This window comes from Triticum aestivum, chromosome 3B (genome assembly GCF_018294505.1).
Source record: "Triticum aestivum cultivar Chinese Spring chromosome 3B, IWGSC CS RefSeq v2.1, whole genome shotgun sequence".
NCBI classification, from domain to species: domain Eukaryota; kingdom Viridiplantae; phylum Streptophyta; class Magnoliopsida; order Poales; family Poaceae; genus Triticum; species Triticum aestivum.
Genome location: NC_057801.1, coordinates 850,844,435 through 850,858,365, shown reverse-complemented (window position 1 = coordinate 850,858,365; position 13,931 = coordinate 850,844,435).

Here is a 13,931-nt window from a genome sequence, read left to right as displayed (position 1 = left end):
GCATAACAAGCGGCTCATCCAGATGCACGGGACATGACCAGATCTAAATGCACGAGCCACTATAGAGACATTGTTGTTATGTATAGGAAGGAACCTACTGTTCGACGCCGCCACCAACTTCACCCCTCCATATAATACAATCTCAATTTGGAGACGTATCAGTCTCACATTGCAACGATCGAGCGTGTCAGTGTTCAAACAACGAGCGTTGGCTGAATTTAAGTGTACATGCCACTTTTGTGATATAGGAATAATATTTTAGTTGTTTGTTTGAAGCAAATCTGTGATTTCTGAACAACATTAATATTTTGTACAACCTTCGATCCAAATTAGTTGATCAAGTTTTGATAAGATACAAATGGATTCAACACTTAAACATGTCTCTATACATCCTTCTTTAGTATAATATCAGCCAGCTAACGCGGGACTGATGGAGTATATGTTTATTTTCAAGCAATCACGGCTTACCAAAAACAACAAAAAATAGTTAGAAATCACGATTTACCAAGGAAAAACATTTGAGTGTTATACGTAATTTCTAGAAGCGTTAAATAAATTCTATATTGATTTGGCGGAAGGAAATCACGTCTTCTATAAGCATTAGTTAAATAATATATACAACTGTTACCGCAATTTCTGCAAGTAATTTTCTGCATGCACATTTCCGTGGCTCAGTCAGACGCTTTAAAAGATTTCCATGATATGCCAGGGCACTCAGGTTCTCTGGCTCTTTCTGTATTTCTTTCTTTGTTTGAGAGAAAGCACCTCGTTTTTCATTAACAAATTCCCCAACCTCAACAATCTGTTTCCCCGAGCATGTTGTCCTGTCGGGCCTTGGCAGATCTGCCGCCGGAGCTTGTCTGCCGCATCGCCGACGAACTTGACGACCTCAAGTGCTACGCGAGTGCGCAGAGAACTTTCCAGATATGGCGCTCCGCACTCACGCTGCCTTCGCCTTCGCTGCTCGTGGACCACAGCGATGATCCCGCCAAGCGCTGCATCACCACGCCGTCAATCGTTGTACCACTGTAGCCTCGATCCTCAAGCTTCACTCCCTTGGGCTCAACCCCATCCCTTCAGGCAAGCTCGGCCCTGCCGCATTCCCCTCCTTCAAGCTTACCACAATCCCCTCGGTTAGGACCTCTCTTGGTTGCTGCGGCGGATGGCTTTCCCTCTTTGTCTGCGTCGACGATGGTTATAGTCTGCTCAGCCTCATCCACCCCGTCATGGCCGCTGAGATACTCCTGCCCCCGCTTATCTACGACAGGTGTCTTGTCTCCAAGATGGTCTTTACACCCAACCCCACAACAAACGACTTCCTAGCCGCTGTGATATGTGACATCAATGGGTTCGCCCGCGTCACCGCCGGGGTCAGGAGGTGGGATGTCCTTGATCCCATCCGCCTCGATGATGGGGACCAGATCGCCGACCTCCTCTACCACATAAATGGTATGGTCTACTATCTCACTCGGTTTAGATATGTCCACGTGCCCCACCTACCGCATCACCGCTGCAGGAACCTATCATCCTCGAGGGTCACACATTAGCACATCCTGTAGTGCATAACAAGCGGATCATCCAGATGCACGGGACAGGACCAAATCTAAATGCACTAGCCACTACAGAGACATTGTTTTTATCTGTAGGAAGAAACCTATTGTTCGACGCCGCCACCAGCTTCGCCACGCCATATAATACAATCTCGATTTGGAGACATATCAGTCTCACATTGCAACGATCGAGCGCGTCGGTGTTCACACAACGAGCGTTGGCCGAATTTAAGTGTCCGTGCCACTTTTGTGATATAGTAATACTATCTTAGTTGTTTGTTCGAAGCAAATCTGTGATTTCTGAACAACATTAATATTTTGTACAACCTTTCATCCAAATCAGTTGATCTAGATTTGTTAAGATACAAATGTATCCAACAGTTAAACATGTCTCGATACATCCTTATTTAGTATAATCTGAGCCAGGTAACGCGGGACCGATGTAGTATATGTTTATTTTCAAGAAATCACGGCTTACCAAAAACAACTAAAAAGAGTAAGAAATAACGATTTACCAAGGAAAAACATTTGAGTATTATACGTAATTTCTAGAAGCATTAATTAAATTCTATATTGATTTGGCAGAAGGAAATCGCGTCTTCTGGAAGCATTAATTAAATTATATATACAGCTGTTACCGCAATTTCTACAAGTAATTTTCTGCATGCACGTTTCCATGGCTCAGTCAGACGCTTTAAAAGATTTCCATCATAGGCCAGGGCACTCAGCTTCTCTGTTTCTTTCTGCCTTTCTTTATTTGTGTGAGCGAAAGCACCTCGTTTTTCATTAAGAAATTCCCCAACCTCGACAATATGCTTGCCCCTCCATGTTGTCGTGTCGGGCCTTGGCAGATCTTCCGCCGGAGCTTGTGTGCTGCATCGCCGATGGACTCGACGACCTCAAGTGCTACGCGAGTGCGCACAGAACTTGCCCGATATGGCGTTCCGCACTCACGCCACCGTCACCGTCGCTGCTCCTGGACCACAACGACGATCCAGCGAAGCGCTGCATCACCACCGCCATCAAGCATCATACCACTGTAGCCTCGATCCTCACGCTTAGCTCCTCTGAGCTCAACAACATCCCTTCAGGCAAGCTCTGCCCCACCGCATGCTGCTCCTTCAAGCTCACCACAATCCCCTCGGTTAGGACCTGTCTTGGCTGCTCCGGCGGATGGCTGGCCCTCTCTGTCTGCATCGACGGTGGTCATAGTCTGCTTAGCCTCTTCCACCCCATCATGGCCGCTAAGATCCTCCTGGCCCCGCTGATCTACGACGGCCGCCTCGTCTCCAAGATGGTCTTTGAACCCAGCCCCACCAGTGACGACTTCCTGGCCGCCATGATATGTGACATCAATAGGCTAGCCTACATCACCACTAGGGCCAGGATGCGGGTCATCCTCGACCCCATCCGCCTCGCCGAAGGAGACCAGATCGCCAACTTGCTTTACCATAGAAATTGTATGGTTAATTGCATCACTCGGTTTGGAGAAGTCCACGTGCTCCGCCTGCCGCAGCACCAGCGCCGGGAACCTATCATCCTCGAGGGCCACACATTAGCACATCTTGTAGTGCATAACAAGCGGATCGTCCAGATGCACGGGACATGACCAGATCTAAACACGTCACCCACTATAGAAACATTGTTGTCATCTGTAGGAAGCAACCTACTATTTGACACCTCCACCAGCTTCGACCCGTCATCCAATACAATCTCGAATTTCATTAGTGCTAATAACCTTGTGTCATGCGATGGTAACATATACCAAATCTGGAGGAATGCAGCCCGCATGGTTCGTTTGCAGCTGCCAGAACGGGGCCGTTGCCGTGTAGAACATGACGAAATATTTGTTCTGAGGTATGACTCCCAGCGCCGACCATGTTGGGACGTTTTGGCCGACTTAAGGGGACACTCAGTGTTTGTTGGGAGGAACAATGCAATGTCGATATATGCGGAAGGTGTTCGGGACTCAAAGGTGATTGTGTGTACTGAATCGATGGGAGAGGTAGTGATGGGGGCATGGTCTATGACCCGAAAACTGGCAGGTCAACACCTTGCATTCCCCTCATGGATGATGTCATTTCTGGGTCTCCACAAAGCACAATCGGCTGGTACTTTCTAAGCGATGACTGAAAGAAGAGTTTACCAGACCCGAGCAAGGGCCCATGCTTAATCTGGAAAAAAGTGATGCGTCACTAAGGAAGCTTGGCGAGATAGTGATAAGGACCACCAACCACATTCATGGAAGTAATGTTTTACTGTCGGTAATGGGTTTTGTTCATGTTTTTTGTATACTACATTCGAAGTTTATTTAATTCATGTGGAATCGTCGGCCTTTCATTTGATTCACTGTTCCCTACATTTGAAGTAAACAAGATAAGTTTAACACAACATTAAACAATTGGATAAAAAACAACCCGTCACATAATATTGATAAACTGTGGTTTGGGTTACTATCTCTGCAGCAACTAATAATCAACAAACCAATTCCACAATTCCTTCCCCTAGGCCTCAATATGGTGAACCGTCATGCAATTGACATTCTTATAACACCACTAGAGGAAGAACAACACAAAATATAATCAAAACATTGAATGGTAATCTACTTCACATTACTAATATCAATAAGACTTTCCGCATGTCCTCAAGAACTAATGGATCATTTCACAAGACATCATATGGATAATGATCAGTAGGTATGAATATATGAAGAACAATATGAACATAACAATTTTCCACAAATAATTCTCCTATGCATCAACTACAAACGTGTAATCAACACATAAAATACTCATAGGTACCAATATGAACTTTGATACAAAGATTGAGCAAGAGGGATGATCTAGGGTTTGAAGATGAGATGGTGCTTGTGAAGATATTGATAGAGAAGATGATCCTTATGATGAATTGAGTGTTGGTGGTCCCGATGATGAACATGAAAGTTTCTCTGGTAGAGTCTCTCCTCCATGCTTGCTGTCAGCCTCCTTATCCACACCGAGCATTGGCCAAAAATTAAGTGTCCATGCCACTTTAGTGTTATATGAAAAATATTTTAGTTGTTTGTTGGAAGCAAATCTGGTGATTTTTGAACAACATTAATATTCTGTATAACCTTCGCTACAAATTAGCAAAATCTGAGCCAGCTAACGCGGGATCGAAGGAGTTTACTATGTCTATTTTTCAAGCAATCACGACTTACCAAAAACAAAAAAAGAGAGTAAGAAATCACGATTTACCAAGGAAAAACATTTGAGTATTTTACGTAATTTCTGGCAGCATTAAGTAAATTCTATATTGATTTGGCAAAAGGAAATCACGACTTCTGGAAGCATTAATTAAATTATATATACAGCTGTTACCGCAACTTCTGCAAGCAATTTTCTGCATGCACGTTTCCGTGGCTCAGTCAAACGCTTTAAAAGATTTCCATCAATGGCTAGGGCACATAGCCTTACTATTTATTTATTTCTTCCTTCCTTTGTTTGTTTGAGTGAGCAAAAGCCCCTCGTTTTCATTAAGAAATTCCCCAACCTCGCCAAAATCCTTGGCACCCATGTTATCGTGCCAGGCCTGTGCAAACCTGCCACCGGAGCTTGTCTTCTGCATCGCCGACGTACTTGACGACTTCAAGTGCTACGCGAGTGCGCGACGAACTTGCCCGATATGGCATTCCGCGCTCACGCCACCGTCGCCGTCGCTGCTCATGGACCACATCGATGATCCAGCCAAGCGCTGCATCACCACCGCCATCAAGCGTTGTACCACTGTAGGCTCGATCCACATGCATCGCTCCTTCGGGCTCAACCCCATCCCTTTAGGCAAGCTCGATCTGCCCCGCCGCATGCCGCTCCTTCAAGCTCACCACAATCCCCTCCGTTAGGACCTGTCTTGGTTGTTGCTACGGATGGCTTTCCCTCTTTGTCTGCATCGACGACGGTCATAGTCCACTCAGCCTCTTCCACCCCTTCATGGCCGCTGAGATCCTCCTGCCCCCGCTGATCTACGACAGCCGCCTCTTCTCCAAGATGGTCTTTACTCCCAACCCCGCCATAGACGAATCCTGACCGCCATGATATGTGACATCAATGGGCTTGCCTGCGTCACCGCTTGGGTGACGAGGTGGGCCATCCTCGACCCCATCCGCCTCGACGATGGAGACTATGTAATTTCTGGTAGCATTAATTAATTCTATATTGATTTGGCGGAAGGAAATCACGTCTTCTGGAAGCATTAATTAAACTCTGTATACAGCCGTTGCCGCAATTTTTGCAAGTAATTTTCTTCATGCATGTTTCCGTGGCTCAGTCAGACGCTTTAAAAGATTTCCATCATTGGCCAGGGCACTCAGCTTTTTTGTTTCTTTCTGTCTTTCTTTCTTTATGTTAGCCAATGCCCCTTGTTTTTCATTAAGAAATTCCCCAACCTCGACAATATGCTTGCCCCGCCATGTTTTCGTGTGGGGCCTGGGCAGATCTGCCGCTGAATCTTGTCTGTCGCATCGGGGACGGACTTGACGACCTCAAGTGCTACGCGAGTGCACATAGAACTTTCCCGATATGGCGTTCCGCGCTCACGCCGCCGTCGCCGTCGCTGCTCATGGACCACAGCGACGATCCAGGCAAGCGCTGCATCACCACTACCATCAAGCGTTGCCACTGTAACCTCGATCCTCATGCTTCGCTCCTGCGGGCTCAACCCCATCCCTTCAGGCAAGCTCTGCCCCGCCGCATGCCTCTCCTCCAAGATCACCATAATCCCTCGGTTAGGACTTGTCTTGGTTGCTGCGGTGGATGGCTTTCCCTCTTTTGTCTGCATTGACGATGGTCATAGTCTGCTTAGCCTCTTCCACCCCGTCATGGCCGCTGAGATCCTCCTGCCCCCGCTTATCTACGACATGTGCCTCGTCTCCAAGATGGTCTTTACACCCAACCCCACCACAAACGACTTCCTGGCCGTCGTGATATGTGACATCAATGGGTTTGCCCGCGTCACCGCCGGGGCCAAGAGGTGGGCCATCCTCGACTCCATCCGCCTCAACGATGGAGACCAGATCACCGACCTCCTCTACCACAGAAATGGTATGGTCTACTGCCTCACTCGGTTTAGAGATGTCCACGTGCTCCACCTACCGCAGCACCGCTGCAGGAACCTGTCATCCTCGAGGGCCACACATTAGCACATCATGTAGTGCATAACAAGCGGATCATCCAGATGCACGGGACATGACCAGATCTAAATGCACGAGCCACTATAGAGACATTGTTGTTATCTATAGGAAGCAACCTACTGTTCGACGCCGCCACCAACTTCGCCCCTCCATATAATACAATCTCAATTTGGAGACGTATCAGTCTCACATTGCAACGATCGAGCATGTCAGTGTTCAAACAACGAGCGTTGGCCGAATTTAAGTGTACATGCCACTTTTGTGATATAGGAATAATATTTTAGTTGTTTGTTCGAAGAAAATCTGTGATTTCTGAACAACATTAATATTTTGTACAACCTTCGATCCAAATTAGTTGATCTAGATTTGTTAAGATACAAATGGATCCAACACTTAAACATGTCTCTATACATCCTTCTTTAGTATAATATCAGCCAGCTAACGCGGGACCGATGGAGTATATGTTTATTTTCAAGCAAACACGGCTTACCAAAAACAACAAAAAAGAGAAAGAAATCACGATTTACGAAGGAGAAACATTTGAGTGTTATACGTAATTTCTAGAAGCATTAATTAAATTCTTTATTGATTTGGCGGAAGGAAATCAAGTCTTCTGTAAGCATTAATTAAATTATATATACAGCTGTTACCTCAATTTCTGCAAGTAATTTTTTGCATGCACTTTTAAATGGCTCAGTCAGACGCTTTAAAAGATTTCCATCATAGGCCAGGGCACTCAGCTTCTCTGCTTCTGTCTGTCTTTGTTTCTTTCTGTGAAGGAAAGCACCTTGTTTTTTATTAAGAAATTCCCCAACCTCGATAATATGCTTGCCCCGCCATGTTCTCGTGCCGGGCCTTGGCAGATCATCCGCCGGAGCTTGTCTGCCGCATCGCAGACAGACTTGACGACCTCTAGTGCTACGCGAGTGCGCAGAGAACTTGGCCGATATGGCGTTCCGCGCTCACGCCGGCGTCGCTGTCGCTGCTCGTGGACCACATCAATGATCAAGCCAAGCGCTGCATCACCACGCCATCAAGCGCTGTACCACTGTAGCCTCGATCCTCACGCTTCGCTCCCTTGGGCTCAACCTATCCCTTCACACAAGCTCTACCCCGCCGCCTGCCGCTCCTTCAAGCTCACCACAACCCCCTCGGTTAGGACCTGTCTTGGTTGCTGCAGCGGATGGCTTTCCCTCTCTATCTGCATCGACAATGGTCATAGTCTGCTCAGCCTCTTCCACCCCGTCATGGCTGCTGAGATCCTCCTGCCCCCGCTTATCTACGACAGGCGCCTCGTCTCCAAGATGGTCTTTACACCCAACCCCACCACAGACGACTTCCTGGCCGCTGTGATATGTGACATCAATGGGTTTGCCCGCGTCACCGCTGGGGCCAGGAGGTGGGCCGTCCTCGACCACATCCGCCTTGATAATGGAGACCAGATCGCCGACCTCCTCTACCACATAAATGGTATGGTCTACGGTCTCACTCGATTTAGAGATGTCCACGTGCTCCACCTACCGCATCAGCGCTGCAGGAAACTATCATCCTCGAGGGCCACACATTAGCACATCCTGTAGTGCATAACAAGGGGATCATCCAGATGCACAGGACAGGTCCAGATCTAAATGCACTAGCCACCATAGAGACATTGTTGTCATATGTAGGAAGCAACCTACTGTTCGACGCCGCCACCAGCTTCACCCCGCCAGATATTACAATCTCGATTTGAAGACATATCAGTCTCACATTCCAATGATCGAGCGCGCCGGTGTTCACACAACGAGCGTTGGCCGAATTTAAGTGTCCAAGCCACTTTTGTGATATAGTAATACTATCTTAGTTGTTTGTTCGAAGCAAATCTGTGATTTCTGAACAACATTAATATTTTGTACAACCTTCGATCCAAATTAGTTGATCTAGATTTGTTAAGATACAAATGTATCCAACACTTAAACGTGTCTCTATACATCCTTATTTAGTATAATACCAGCCAGCTAACGCGGGTCCGATGGAGTATATGTTTATTTTCAAGCAATCATGGATTACCAAAAACAACTAAAAAGAGTAAGAAATCATGATTTACCTGGGAAAAACATTTGAGTATTATACGTAATTTCTAGAAGCATTAATTAAATTCTATATTGATTCGGCGGAAGGAAATCACGTCTTCTGAAAGCATTAAATAAATTATATATACAGTTGTTACCGCAATTTCTGCAAGTAATTTTCTGCATGCAGGTTTCCATGGCTCAGTCAGACGCTTTAAAAGATTTCCATCATTGGCCGGGGCACTCAGCTTGTCTGTTTCTTTATGTCTTTCTTTCCTTGTGTGAGCGAAAGCACCTCTTTTTTCATTAAGAAATTCCCCAACCTCGACAATATGCTTGCCCCGCCATGTTGTCGTGCCGGGCCTTGGCAGATCTACCGCCGGAGCTTGTCTGCCGCATCGCTGACGTACTTGACAACCTCTAGTGCTACGCGAGTGTGCAGAGAACTTGGCCGATATGGCGTCCCGCACTCACGCCGCCGTCACCGTCGCTGCTCATGGACCACAACGACGATCCAGCGAAGCGCTGCATCACCACCGCCATCAAGCATAGTACCACTGTAGCCAAGATCCTCACACTTTGCTCCTTCGAGGTCAACCCCATCCCTTCAGGCAAGCTCTGCCCCGCCGCATGCCGCTCCTTCAAGCTCATCACAGTCCCCTCGGTTAGGACATGTCTTGGTTACCGCGACGCATGGCTTTCCCTCTCTATCTGCATCGACGGTGGTCATAGTCTGCTTATCCTCTTCCACCCCATCATGGCCGCTAAGATCCTCCTGGCCCCGCTGATCTACGACGGCCGCCTCGTCTCCAAGATGGTCTTTGAAACCAGCCCCACCAGTGACGACTTCCTGGCCGCCGTGATATGTGACATCAATAGGCTAGCCTACGTCACCACTACAGCTAGGATGCGGGTCATCCTCGACCCCATCCGCCTCGTCGAAGGAGACCAGATCGCCAACTTGCTTTAGCATAGAAATTGTATGGTCAATTGCATCACTCGGTTTGGAGATGTCCACGTGCTCCGCCTGCCGCAGCACCGCCGCCGCCGGGAACCTATCATCCTCGAGGGCCACACATTAGCACATCTTGTAGTGCATAACAAGCGGATCGTCCAGATGCACGGGACATGAGCAGATCTAAACACGTCACCCACTATAGAAACATTGTTGTCATCTGTAGGAAGCAACCTACTATTTGACACCTCCACCATCTTCGACCCGTCATCCAATACAATCTCGAATTTCATTAGTGCTAATAACCTTGTGTCATGCGATGGTAACATATACCAAATCTGGAGGAATGTAGCCCTCATGGTTCTCTTGCAGCTGCCAGGACGGGGTCGTTGCCGTGTAGAACATGACGAAATATTTGTTCTGAGGTATGACTCCCAGCGCCGACCATGTTGGGACGTTTTGGCCGACTTAAGGGGACACTCAGTGTTTGTTGGGAGGAACAATGCAATGTCGATATATGCGGAAGGTGTTCCGGGACTCAAGGGTGATTGTGTGTACTGAATCGGTGGGAGAGGTAGTGATGGGGGCATGGTCTATGACCCGAAAACTGGCAGGTCAACACCTTGCATTCCCCTCATGGATGATGTCATTTTGGGGTCTCCACAAAGCACAATCGGCTGGTACTTTCTAAGCGATGACTGAAAGAAGAGTTTACCAGACCCGAGCAAGGGAACATGCTTAATCTGGAAAAAAGTGATGCGTCACTAGGGAAGCTTGGCGAGATAGTGATAAGGACCACCAACCACATTCATGGAAGTAATGTTTTACTGTCGGTAATGGGTTTTGTTCATGTTTTTTGTATACTACATTCGGATTTTATTTAATTCATGTGGAATCGTCGGCCTTTCATTTGATTCACTGTTCCCTACATTTGAAGTAAACAAGATAAGTTTAACACAACATTAAACAATTGGATAAAAAACAACCCATCACATAATATTGATAAACTGGGGTTTGGGTTACTATCTCTGCAGCAACTAATAATCAACAGACCAATTCCACAATTCCTTCCCCTAGGCCTCAATATGGTGAAGCGTCATGCAATCGACATTCTCATAACACCACTAGAGGAAGAACAACACAAAATATAATCAAAACATTGAATGGTAATCTACTTCACATGACTACTATCAATAAGACTTTCCGCATGTCCTCAAGAAGTAATGGATCATTTCACAAGAAATCATATGGATAATGATCAGTAGGTATGAATATATGAAGAACAATATGAACATAACAATTTTCCACAAATAATTCTCCTATGCATCAACTACAAACGTGTAATCAACACATAAAATACTCATAGGTACCAATATGAACTTTGATACAAAGATTGAGCAAGAGGGATGATCTAGGGTTTGAAGATGAGATGGTGCTTGTGAAGATGTTGATGGAGAAGATGATCCTTATGATGAATTGAGTGTTGGTGGTCCCGATGATGAACATGAAAGTTTCTCTGGTAGAGTCTCTCCTCCATGCTCGCCGTCAGCCTCCTTATCCACACCGAGAGTTGGCCAAAATTTAAGTGTCCATGCCACTTTAGTGTTATATGAAAAATATTTTAGTTGCTTGTTGGAAGCAAATTTGTGATTTTTGAACAACATTAATATTTTGTATAACCTTCGCTACAAATTAGCAAAATCTGAGCCAGCTAACGCGGGATCGATGGAGTTTACTATGTCTATTTTTCAAGCAATCACGACTTACCAAAAACAAAAAAAGAGAGTAAGAAATCACGATTTACCAAGGAAAAACATTTGAGTATTTTACATAATTTCTGGCAACATTAAGTAAATTCTATATTGATTTGGAAGAAGGAAATCACGACTTCTGGAAGCATTAATTAAATTATATATACAACTATTACCGCAATTTCTGCAAGCAATTTTCTGCATGCACGTTTCCGTGGCTCAGTCAAACGCTTTAAAAGATTTCCTTCATCGGCTAGGGCACATAGACTTACTATTTATTTATTTCTTCCTTCCTTTGTTTGTTTGAGTGAGCGAAAGCCCCTCGTTTTCATTAAGAAATTCCCCAACCTTGCCAAAATCCTTGGCACCCATGTTATCGTGCCAGGCCTGGCCAGACCTGCCACCGGAGCTTGTCTTGTGCATCGCCGACGTACTTGATGACTTCAAGTGCTACGCGAGTGCGCGGGGAACTTGCCCGATATGGCATTCCGCGCTCACACCACCGTCGCCGTCGCTGCTCATGGACCACATCGATGATCCAGCCAAGCGCGGCATCACCACCGCCATCAAGCATTGTACCACTGTAGCCTCGATCCACATGCATCGCTCCTTCGGGCTCAACCCCATCCCTTTAGGCAAGCTCGATCTGCCCCGCCGCATGCCGCTCCTTCAAGCTCACCACAATCCCCTCGGTTAGGACCTGTCTTGGTTGTTGCTGCGGATGGCTTTCCCTCTTTGTCTGCATCGACGGCGGTCATAGTCCACTCAGCCTCTTCCACCCCTTCATGGCCGCTGAGATCCTCCTGCCCCCGCTGATCTACGACAGCCGCCTCTTCTCCAAGATGGTCTTTACTCACAACCCTGCCATAGACGAATCCTGGCCGCCATGATATGTGACATCAATGGGCTTGCCTGCGTCACCGCTTGGGTGAGGAGGTGGGCCATCCTCGACCCCATCCGCCTCGACGATGGAGACTATGTAATTTTTGGTAGCATTAATTAATTCTATATTGATTTGGCGGAAGGAAATCACGTCTTCTGGAAGCATTAATTAAGTTGTATATACAGCTGTTGCCGCAATTTTTGCAAGTAATTTTCTTCATGCATGTTTCCGTGGCTCAGTCAGACGCTTTGAAAGATTTCCATCATTGGCCAGGGCACTCAGCTTTTCTGTTTCTTTCTGTCTTTCTTTCTTTATGTCAGCCAATGCCCCTTGTTTTTCATTAAGAAATTCCCCATCCTCGACAATATGCTTGCCCCGCCATGTTTTCATGTGGGGCCTGGGCAGATCTGCCGCTGAATCTTGTCTGTCGCATCGTGGACGGACTTGACGACCTCAAGTGCTACACGAGTGCACAGAGAACTTTCCCGATATGGCGTTCCGCGCTCACGCCGCCGTCGCGTCGCTGCTCGTGGACCACAGCGACGATCCAGCCAAGCGCTGCATCACCACTACCATCAAGCGTTGCCACTGTAACCTCGATCCTCATGCTTCGCTCCTGCGGGCTCAACCCCATCCCTTCAGGCAAGCTCTGCCCCGCCGCATGCCTCTCCTCCAAGATCACCATAATCCCTTGGTTAGGACTTGTCTTGGTTGCTGCGGCGGATGGCTTTCCCTCTTTGTCTGCATTGACGACGGTCATAGTCTGCTTAGCCTCTTCCACCCCGTCATGGCCACTGAGATCCTCCTGCCCCCGCTTATCTACGACATGCGCCTCGTCTCCAAGATGGTCTTTACACCCAACCCCACCACAAACGACTTCCTGGCCGTCGTGATATGTGACATCAATGGGTTTGCCCGTGTCACCGCTGGGGCCAAGAGGTGGGCCATCCTCGACCCCATCCACCTCAACGATGGAGACCAGATCACCGACCTCCTCTACCACAGAAATGGTATGGTCTACTGCCTCACTCGGTTTAGAGATGTCCACGTGCTCCATCTACCGCAGCACCACTGCAGGAACCTGTCATCCTCGAGGGCCACACATTAGCACATCATGTAGTGCATAACAAGCGGATCATCCAGATGCACGGGACAGGACCAGATCTAAATGCACGAGCCACTATAGAGACATTGTTGTTATCTATAGGAAGCAACCTACTGTTCGACGCCGCCACCAACTTCGCCCCTCCATATAATACAATCTCAATTTGGAGACGTATCAGTCTCACATTGCAACGATCGAGCATGTCAGTGTTCAAACAACGAGCGTTGGCCGAATTTAAGTGTACATGCCACTTTTGTGATATAGGAATAATTTTTTAGTTGTTTGTTCGAAGAAAATCTGTGATTTCTGAACAACATTAATATTTTGTACAACCTTCGATCCAAATTAGTTGATCTAGATTTGTTAAGATACAAATGGATCCAACACTTAAACATGTCTCTATACATCCTCCTTTAGTATAATATCAGCCAGCTAACGCGGGACTGATGTAGTATATGTTTATTTTCAA